At 30.8% G+C, this 9,973-nt stretch overlaps 1 pseudogene; it reads left to right on the forward strand.

Annotated features, from left to right (window-relative positions):
- The first annotated feature begins 9,481 nt into the window (after positions 1-9,481).
- Positions 9,482-9,599, forward strand: LOC145260134 (5S ribosomal RNA; annotated as a pseudogene).
- Positions 9,600-9,973: the final 374 nt, after the last annotated feature.

Genomic DNA, 9,973 nt, shown 5'->3' on the forward strand with positions numbered 1-9,973 from the left:
CAAAATGATTTTTTTTAATCAAAATGAATATTTTTTTAATCAAAATGAACTACAATCAAAAAAACAATATTTTTAAAAATCGAAATGAATTTTTTTTTAAATCGAAATGAATATTTTTTTAAATCATATGAACAATATTTTTTTAAATCAAAACTGAAAAACGAACGATGAATTAGTTTAACTGAAAAACGAACGATGAATTAGTTTAACTGAAAAACGAACGATGAATTAGTTTAACTGAAAAACGAACGATGAATTAGTTTAACTGAAAAACGAACGATGAATTAGTTTAACTGAAAAACTTATAAAAGTGGTAATTTTAAAGGAATTCTCGAAGGTGGAGTTATTCTTCATATTTAACCATTTTTTTAAAACATTAATAAATTCATGAAGTATTGCTCAGTAAAAAAAATAATTAACCTAAAGAAAAAATCATGTTTCTTATTTAAGATTATTTCACCACATAACAAAAATAACATGCAAAATCATTTTTTTATATCCATATCTACAGTTTGTAAAAATACGTTAATAATATGAACTATAACACCACGAGTGAACGCGCGTTTTTTTTAGTTTAGTTTCATATATATATATATATATATATATATATATATATATATATATAAGTATTTTTAAATTTTTATCTTTCTAGCTTTAAAAAAAGTTTAAAAATTTTATCAGCCGGCATAATTTATTTTTAAATATTGAAAAATTTCAGGAAAATTAATTTTTGCTAGATTTTTAAAACATGTGTGTCAACAGCTTAAAAAAATCGTCTCTTCAAAAGAACGTGTTTTAAAGAGTCGATAATGTAAACGCAAATGTCTCGCATTTTCATTAGTTTTGCATGCTGTAAATTTTTTTTTTTAATATTAGCAATTTATTTGAAGCTTCTTCTTTTGAATGGTAAAAAACTTAGGATGATAATCTTGAATTAAATTATAGTTACATCGTGTTAAATACAGGGGGGGGGCACGTTAAAACTTACTTTGCTGAATGGAGATGGTGTAAAATCTTTTCTTTTTACTGCATTAATCCATAGACAAGATAATTCTTTATCTTTCGGAAATGAAAATACTGTAACTTTCGGTCCTTTACGATAATTTCCTCTGCAATTTGGAACGATGCACCGTGAAGGCATTTTAATAAAAAAAGAAATATTACAATACGTTACGATATCTACCGGTGACCACCAGTGTCAAGCAACCAACTGTTAAGGGACTATCCGTGATGACGTCAACAGATTAAATTATTTTTGCCCACCGGCCATCTTGTCTTTTAAGACGGTCTTGGCTTTGGGGAGTGTGGAGCCACCCTTTGATTGCCATTGCTCCCAGGTCCACTCTGACCCGGAGTGGTAGTACCTGTTAGGGTCCCAACTATGGGTTGAATAGAAACCGACTTGAAAACAACAAATATATTCTATTAAAAAAAATTTCTTCAAAATCTTGGGATTCAGCATTAAATAACCTAAAAAGGGTTGATATGCCGTAAAACAAAAACAAGCAACCAACCAACTTTACTCTAGACAGAAGAAGAAAGAAATGCATGAGGAGAAGGAAGAAGAAAAAAAAGCATAAAGTGAACGTAACGGATGTATAATTTAGTCAAATGATCATTTACTAAGTATCAATTTACAGACAGGAATAAAAGGGAAGAGCCGCAAGCAGTTAAATTACAGAATAGGGACGCTAATAAAATAAATCATGTGGATAAAGGATGCCCATCGATGTGACCGGTTTGTGGAGCTCACTTGTAGATTAGGAACTCTTCACAAATCCGATCCGTTTGAGTTTCATTTTCAGGCACATTTTGGATACAATGTCGATTTTAAATGAGATTTCCAGCCTGGAATAAAATTGTACGCGTTTTTTTTTTTGTTTGTTTTGTTTTTGTGTGTGTGTTTTTTTAATAAAAGTTTTAATTCCTAGTTTGTTTTTTTTTTAACTAATTATGTACGTTAATTTCACTACCACGTAAGAAATAATACACGCGCATGCGTGTGTATGAATAAAAAGGAACCTTGGACGAAAGAGCTCGAAAAAGAATTTGCCAATAGGACGAGAGGAGCTAAAAAAAAAAAAAAAAAAACGTGAACGAGCAGAGTTCAAAAAAAAATATATATATATATACTGCAAAGACGAGGAGCTCAAAAAAAAAAAAAAAGTGAACGAGCGGAGTTAAAAAAAAAAAAAAAATTACTGCAAGGACGAGAGGTGTTCGAAAAAAAAAAATTCCTGAAAACAATGAAAACAATTCTCCTCACCTCTGTTACCTACTTTTCTTAAATAAAAAGAAAATTCTCCAGAGCAACCATTTCGGAAACTATCAATCTTCAAACTGACAGAAGTATTACCTTTTATTGCATTTGTAAATATAATTGAATATAATTTGTTTTTGAATGCAATAACTCGGTTTTTAATATTCCTCGTCCAAAAATCGGAAGGTTGTTCTGCTAGAAAAATTGTTCTTTTCTATAACTCAAAAAATTTTCTAACATATTTTCCAAAACGGTTCAACAAAAAAAAAAAAGAGCATGCATAAGTCATTTTACAAAAAAAAATTGAAACGAACAATGCATTGATAATTTGGTTTGAACTGTTAAATAGCAAGACACAACAACAAAAAAAGAAACGCGCCCTCTCCCCTTCAAAAAAAAAAAAGCTTAAATAGTCCCACAATGGATATTTCGATAAAATTACAAAAGAAAAAGGAGAAAACATTGCAAATTAATTTTCTCTCCTTTTCCCAATTCCAAGCAAAAAAAAAAAAAAAAAAAAAAAAAAAAACCCTGCAGATTGTTTTGAACTGATTGAGGATATCAAACGCCATTTAATAAATGGCTATTAAAGAAAACTTTAACATGGGAGTTCTTATAGACCTTTTGGGAGAACAAAAAGCCGAGAAAATTACTGACCAAATACGAGAGAAATTACTCTCTTTAAATCATAATAAAGCTACCCATAAAAAGCAAATATCTTATTAACCTAGAGGAAATGTATTATAAATCAACCCTTACTTCTTTGTTATGTAAAAAAAAAAAACTAAAATCCATTGACTATGAAGAATCCAAAGTTAATTATTGGAATTGAACCTTCCTTAACGGATGCATATTCTTTAACTTGGCACTCTTTATATTAAATATTGTGAATTCTTGTAATAGCGATTTAAAATGGGTCCTAAACTTGAAGTTACTAAAATAAAAGCCGTGATGGACAAACCTGCCACCCGCAGAAACCAAAGCTGTCACCAAATACACCAGCACCTCCTAAACCATCCACAAAATAAATTCATGACGACTTAAAAAGAATTCCTTTTAAAGGCTATTCAATTTTTAACAAATGAAATATTCGCTTTATGCGCACCGCTACTGCAACAGTTCTATTGTATTTTAATCCTTTTTTGTAAGATTAATATAAGACAGGATAAACGCATTTTAAAATAACTTAGAAATAATTATGTACAAAATAAGGTTTGCCGCTACTAAGGGATTACTTTCTAAAACAATGTGTTAACTTGAGTTTCTTTGTCTTTTTGTCAGCATATTTTCTTAAATCAGAAGCAAAGTTGCACGTTGTTTAAAAATAACGATTACATTCTAAAACAATGTGTTAACTTGAGTTTCTTTGTCTTTTTGTCAGCATATTTTCTTAAATCAGAATCAAAGTTGCACGTTGTATAAAAATAACGATTACTTTCTAAAACAATGTGTTAACTTGAGTTTCTTTGTCTTTTTGTCAGCATATTTTCTTAAATCAGAAGCAAAGTTGCACGTTGTATAAAAATAACGATTACTTTCTAAGACAATGTGTTAACTTGAGTTTCTTTGTCTTTTTGTCAGCATATTTTCTTAAATCAGAATCAAAGTTGCACGTTGTATAAAAATAACGATTACTTTCTACCATTTTCTACCCACGAAAACTAAAATAAGGATTCATTGCAAATTCTGTTTCCAAAAAAAAAATGCTACTCTATCGGTTCTTAATGAAATCTCATTGATTAGCATATTTTTATCTCTACGAAACAATTCGTAATATTTCTATCGAACCCATAAAAACTGGGGGTTCCTTCTAAAATAGAAAACATTCGAATGCACCATATTTATTTTTTTTAATCAATTTTCACCCCAAACAAGGCACAGTGCCACTTTGAAGTAGAGGGCTACTATCGGTGATATAGTTGCAGGGACATTATGAAGGGAGATGAATATCAAGATGTTTGTTCACATTACACTTAAATTTCTGCATATCAGTACAGTTGGGAAAGCAGAATCCCGGAAGGGAGTTTCAAAGACTTGCGGTTCTGGGGAAGAAATTATTGTAGTAAAAGGCTTTCTTACACCTAGGGATCTCTACTGTAAAGAGGTGGGACTTAGTTGCTTGTCGGGTGTAGTCACGTCGAGGAGGTACAAGTGCTTGTAGTTCGTCAGAGCATTCACCATTAAAGTATTTGTAGAACAGGCAGAGGGATACAACATTTTGTTGATGGGACAGAGGCTGAAGCCTAGATGACAGTTCAGGACCTATCAGGTTGGCGACTCTCTTTTTGTTTTTTTGTTTTTTTGTTTTACGCATTCTATTTAGAAAAATTATAAAGTTGATTTATTTAATTAATTTTTAATTTAATTCACATTTAATTCATTTTTAATTGTTAATATAATCAAGATCAGCTGCATTTTAAAACAGTTCTCATTTAACCTATGGGTTATTTCCCTTTAAACTATAAGATTTTATTTCCATGTCTGAATTTAATAGATGAAGATGGCTACGTTTTACGCTTCCAAAACCCCAAAATATGGCGAACATTTACGAAAAATCATAAAAACCTAAGATATTTAGCATATCTCAAATGACTAAACCTTCCATCCTGCAATATGTATTTTTTTTACTTGGCAACGCCGGGCATGTACAGCTAGTATATATATATATATATATATATATATATATATATATATATATATATATATATATATATATATATTAAATGACTAAAGTCTATATTCCAATTTCATGATGTAGACCATCTTCCAATTTATTCCTTTAATTCAGTTGACACTTACAATTCTTGACCGTATCTGTTTCGTAGCACAAAATCAAACACTTAATTATTATATAAGTCAAATTGTAAGTGTCAACAGAATTAAAAGAATAAATTGTAAGATGGTCAACATCATGAGATTTGGAATTCATTATATACTCTGTAAGTACATTCGGCTTCTTAAATAGGGACTGGTATATATAAAAAGGAAATATAAGTGACTAAATATTTCCACAGAAATATATATATATATATATATATATATATATATATATATATATATATATATATATATATATATATATATATAGTAATTTATAAAATATATATATATGGCGATTAAGCTACACTGAATATTCTGCGTTTCATCCACTATAGGATTCGTCAGGCTTATGCGCGAATTCTGTGGTTGCTTCTTGTTTTTATATATGTTGAGGATTTCTAGTTAGCCAATCAGCTTTCTAGTATCCACCGCGCTCCTTCCTATCAGCCAATGGGCATGCATTTTATCAAACAAAGGATCCGTTTTAGAACTAGGTTAATGGTTTAAGGTAGATCTTTTCCTTCCTTTTATATATATATATATATATATATATATATATATATATATATATATGTATGTATATACCTATGTGTAGTATATATTTGAACTTAATGATATAAACTGTATTGTATTTCTATTAATCTGTCTGCCTATCTGTGTGTCTATTCGTTCCATTTTTTCTTGGAAACTTCTGGTCCTATCAGGACGAAATTTTCTATGAACCTTGTCACGATTAGATGCAGCGAACTAAAAATTATGGTATCCGTTCGATGCATAGTTAAAGATTAGTAAGGATGAATAAGAATTATTTACTCTATGTTTTCTCATAATCTACTCGGCCGATCTGGTGGAAATTTTGCATGAACCTTTGTTGTGCTAAGGTGCAGCGAACCACGTTTTAAGGTATCCGTTAGATGTGCAGTTACGAATTAATAGGGATTATTTAATTCAAAAATGAATACAAATGTAACCGTATTCAGCCATTTCGGCATAAAACACCCATTTTAAGTCATTGACTTATAACTTTTGTCTGCTTTTAACAAACTTCAATCTAATATATAACAGGCTATATGCCTGCCTGTCTGCATATATTCAAACTCTATCTTCTCCGAAACTAAAAGTCGCAGAGCGGCGCTAGGGGCCTCAAATGGTTGGATTTTTTACGGGCCGTTCTTTTATGGGGTTTTAGCCGGTTAAAATAGTTTTTAAAGAGTCAAAAATGGATCAAAATTGAAAAAAATCGTTATACATTTTGTACATTAATCTTGTTTTTTTTTTTTTTTAATTTGTAACTAGTTCATATGCGTGTTACGTTGGTTACAGTGGTAACGTCACCAGTTTTTAATGCTGCAGTTTTGCTTTCGATTCTAGCTGATGGCATCCAAATTCTTTTTTTTTTTTTTTTTTTTTTTTTAACTTTGGAAATCAAGACTCTATAATATATACGAAATCTAGGCAAATTAAAATATCATATTTAAGCGTATTTTACGCTCGGACAAAGACCCCCCCTCCGCTCGCTAGTAACCATATATATATATATATATATATATATATATATATAAATATATATAATCATGTTGTGTTTAGTCTTCTTCTTGCTCTGTTAGTACTCAATCCTTTTCTTTTCTTTTTTTTTTGTTATCGCGTTGCTGTTTTGATTAGAAATTGATAGTTTTCACACCTTTATATGAAATGTTTATTTTTTTAGTTCGGAAGCGGAAGTAGCACGAAGCTATTGATTTGATTGCATCCCATTTCCCTCTAACACATAAAGGAATAAATCGAAAGGAAAATGTATGCTAAAGATCGGATACAAACTGGTAACATTTCATAACCGGTTGTTCGAATTAGCAGTGACAGTGAATGTTATATGTAGGTATCGACTCTTGCATGAAGAAACCCTGCAATCACCATTTAGTTGGTTGTTTTTGTATTACGGCATATCAACCCTTTTTAGGTTATTTAATGCCGAATCCAGTGATTTTGAAGAAAATTTTTTTTATAGAATATATATTTTTATTTTTTTATTTTTTTTTTTTAAGTCAGTTTCTATTAAACCCATAGTTGGGACCCTAACAGTTACTACCACTCCGAGTCAGAGTAGACCTGGGGGCAATGGCAATTAAGGGGTGGCTCTACACTCCCCAAAGCCCGCAAGCTGGGGCCTCACCATCGGATATAGTTTAAGGTCATAACCAGGACCGCAATCATCATTTAGACGCTGAAACATTGTGCATACTATAAAAACCCAAACATGCAGCTTTTTTTTCTTTTCTTTTTTTTCTCTATTCTTTCTTTTGTTTCATGACAAACAAACATGCGTATGATATACTCTGCTAGACAAATGTCCCTGGGTAATTGCTATGCATATAACAAGAGATATTCACTAACTACTAAACATAGCAGCAGCATATATGCACTGTTTATCGAAATCTCTCGCACACAAGTTAGCATATATACTCTTTGCGAACAAAACAAATGTACATATCTTCATATTAAGCCCATTAACACGCCTAAATACGCGTGGTGCCAGCTGAAACAAGCACGTGTACTCAGTTTCTTCTTACAAACACAACTTTCTTTTCACAAAAAATTCCTTGGACACTTTGACCTCTTTTTTTACAGAATCTTTTATTTGGAGTCTTCGGACTACTATTCGTATCTTTAGTGATATTTTCACTGTGCTAGGTGTTCTTGCCATGTGGCGTAGTGGATAAAGTACTTGGTAAAATTCAGTTGTAAGTCACATTGTTCTCGACGTTGAAGGTTCAATTCTCAGTAAGAATGACACTCAAAATTCAATTGTGAATTACTTACGACCTCTACCCAGTCATGGCTAGCGGAATGAGCCTGCTACCCCCTGTGGATTAAATAAAGGCTTCCGTTCAAAATTCCATGCAGGTTGGCAAGTTGGACAGAAAGATTCCTGAGTTCGACACTTGAAAAAATTCGGAGGTTACATCGACCAAAACGTTGTGAAATAATATTTAAGATGAAGACAATATATCGAAGAGTCCAATCAATAATCAATCTTCATCTAAAACAATCAGAAACATAACTTTATTTTTTATTGTCTTAACAAAGTTGTGAGTAAAAATGATGTGCATATAATATACATATATATATATATATATATATATATATATATATATATATATATATATATATATATATAAATTACAATTAAATTTACCAAAATGACCAAGATGGTAAAACTAAAGTATATTATAAATATTAAAGAATTAATATTTACAAAATTATCTCAGCCAGATGTATGCGTTTTATTTTTTTATTACCGTTTTATATGTTTAATTACACATGTTTCGGTTGCCGGACCATATCTACGATACCGAAACATGTGTAACTAAACAAATAAAACGGTAATAAAGAAATAAAACATGTATATGTATGTATATATGCATGTGTGTATATATATATATATATATACATATATATATATATATATATATATATATATGTATTCAGTAATGTGATTGAAAAAAATGCTCTTTAAACTATTGTTCTAATCTCCTTTAAATTTATATGTATATATATATATATATATATATATATATATATTTATTATTATTAGCTAGCAACCCGGCGTTGCCCAGTCGTTCAATACACTTAAAATGATATTTTAATTTATGCAGATTGTATATGTATTATTATAGAATCAGTCCTCTATTGATTATAACATATTATGAGAAATAATTTACCCGGTGGACTAATTCGTAAAAAAAGAAAGAAAGAAAATAATAATGATAATGTCGTTCATCAAATTCCGTCTGTGTTTGTTTACAATATCATGCCAGCTGATATTTAGGCTTGACAATGAATGCCCTGGAAAAGTCACTTCTGATGAATGGTTAGTTTTAAAATATGCAAACGAAGAAATGATTTGCGACGATTTTTATCCTAAATTGAACTCAGTATTAAGAAAAAAATTAAAATAAAATTTGCGATACACTATTGAACAGATAATTCGATCTGTATTTGAATGCTCCGCCACTAAACTATATCTCCAGATTATAATAAATCTTCTTTTTTTTTTTTCAGAGAAATTATTTCCTGAAATTTTATTCCCTTGGCCGGTGTAACGTAAAATATTCACCTATAAAAATTATTCCTTTTTATTTATAAGCGAGAAAAGCTATTTTTAAAATTAGATTTTTTCGATTTTCGATACTTATCGGATGAATTTCTGTACAAACATATCTAAGAACACTGCCAGACATCTAAATTAGCTTTGTGTGAAAATTTCAGAAGACAGACTCAGCCGTTCTGGAACCTTTTGAGGAAAGAACATACACACACACGCACGCACACAAAGTGACTTTTATTTAATAGTAGTGATATATATAAGCAACGTTGAATTATATCTATTCAATACATCTTCATATATACGGCATAATCACGTTGATACACAGATTCCCGTTAGATCACCAAAGTTAAGCAACGTTGAGCCTGGTCAGTACTAAAATGGGTGACCATTTGGGAATACCAGATACTGTATGTTCTCTCCGCTTATCTCGGCATTGTTTTCAGTCATCCTGGAGCTCTCCTTGCTACTGGGCCCAAGCAGTGCCGATTCAGTTGAGATGTGGTTGAGATTGTGCAACACCTGCCTTATACTTATATGCACAGTTGCCCTTAAAGTGTGGGGGTATCCATTGTCTTTCGAGACTGAATGGTGGCTTCCAATACACGCTCACATCGAATTTCTATCTTCTCGCAAAGAGATGGGATAACCCCCCCCCCTCATCGAAAATATCAGTGGAAAAAAATCGAAAGCGAGAAGTTAGGAAATAGATCACTTCATTATTTGCTTTGAAATTCGTGTCTTTTTTTTTTTTCATTTTTTTTTTTTTTTTTTTTTTTGTCGCTAATTTT

The sequence above is a fragment of the Euprymna scolopes genome, chromosome 35, assembly GCF_053919585.1.
Source record: "Euprymna scolopes isolate OS-2025 chromosome 35, ASM5391958v1, whole genome shotgun sequence".
In the NCBI taxonomy this organism is placed as follows: Eukaryota; Metazoa; Mollusca; class Cephalopoda; order Sepiida; family Sepiolidae; genus Euprymna; species Euprymna scolopes.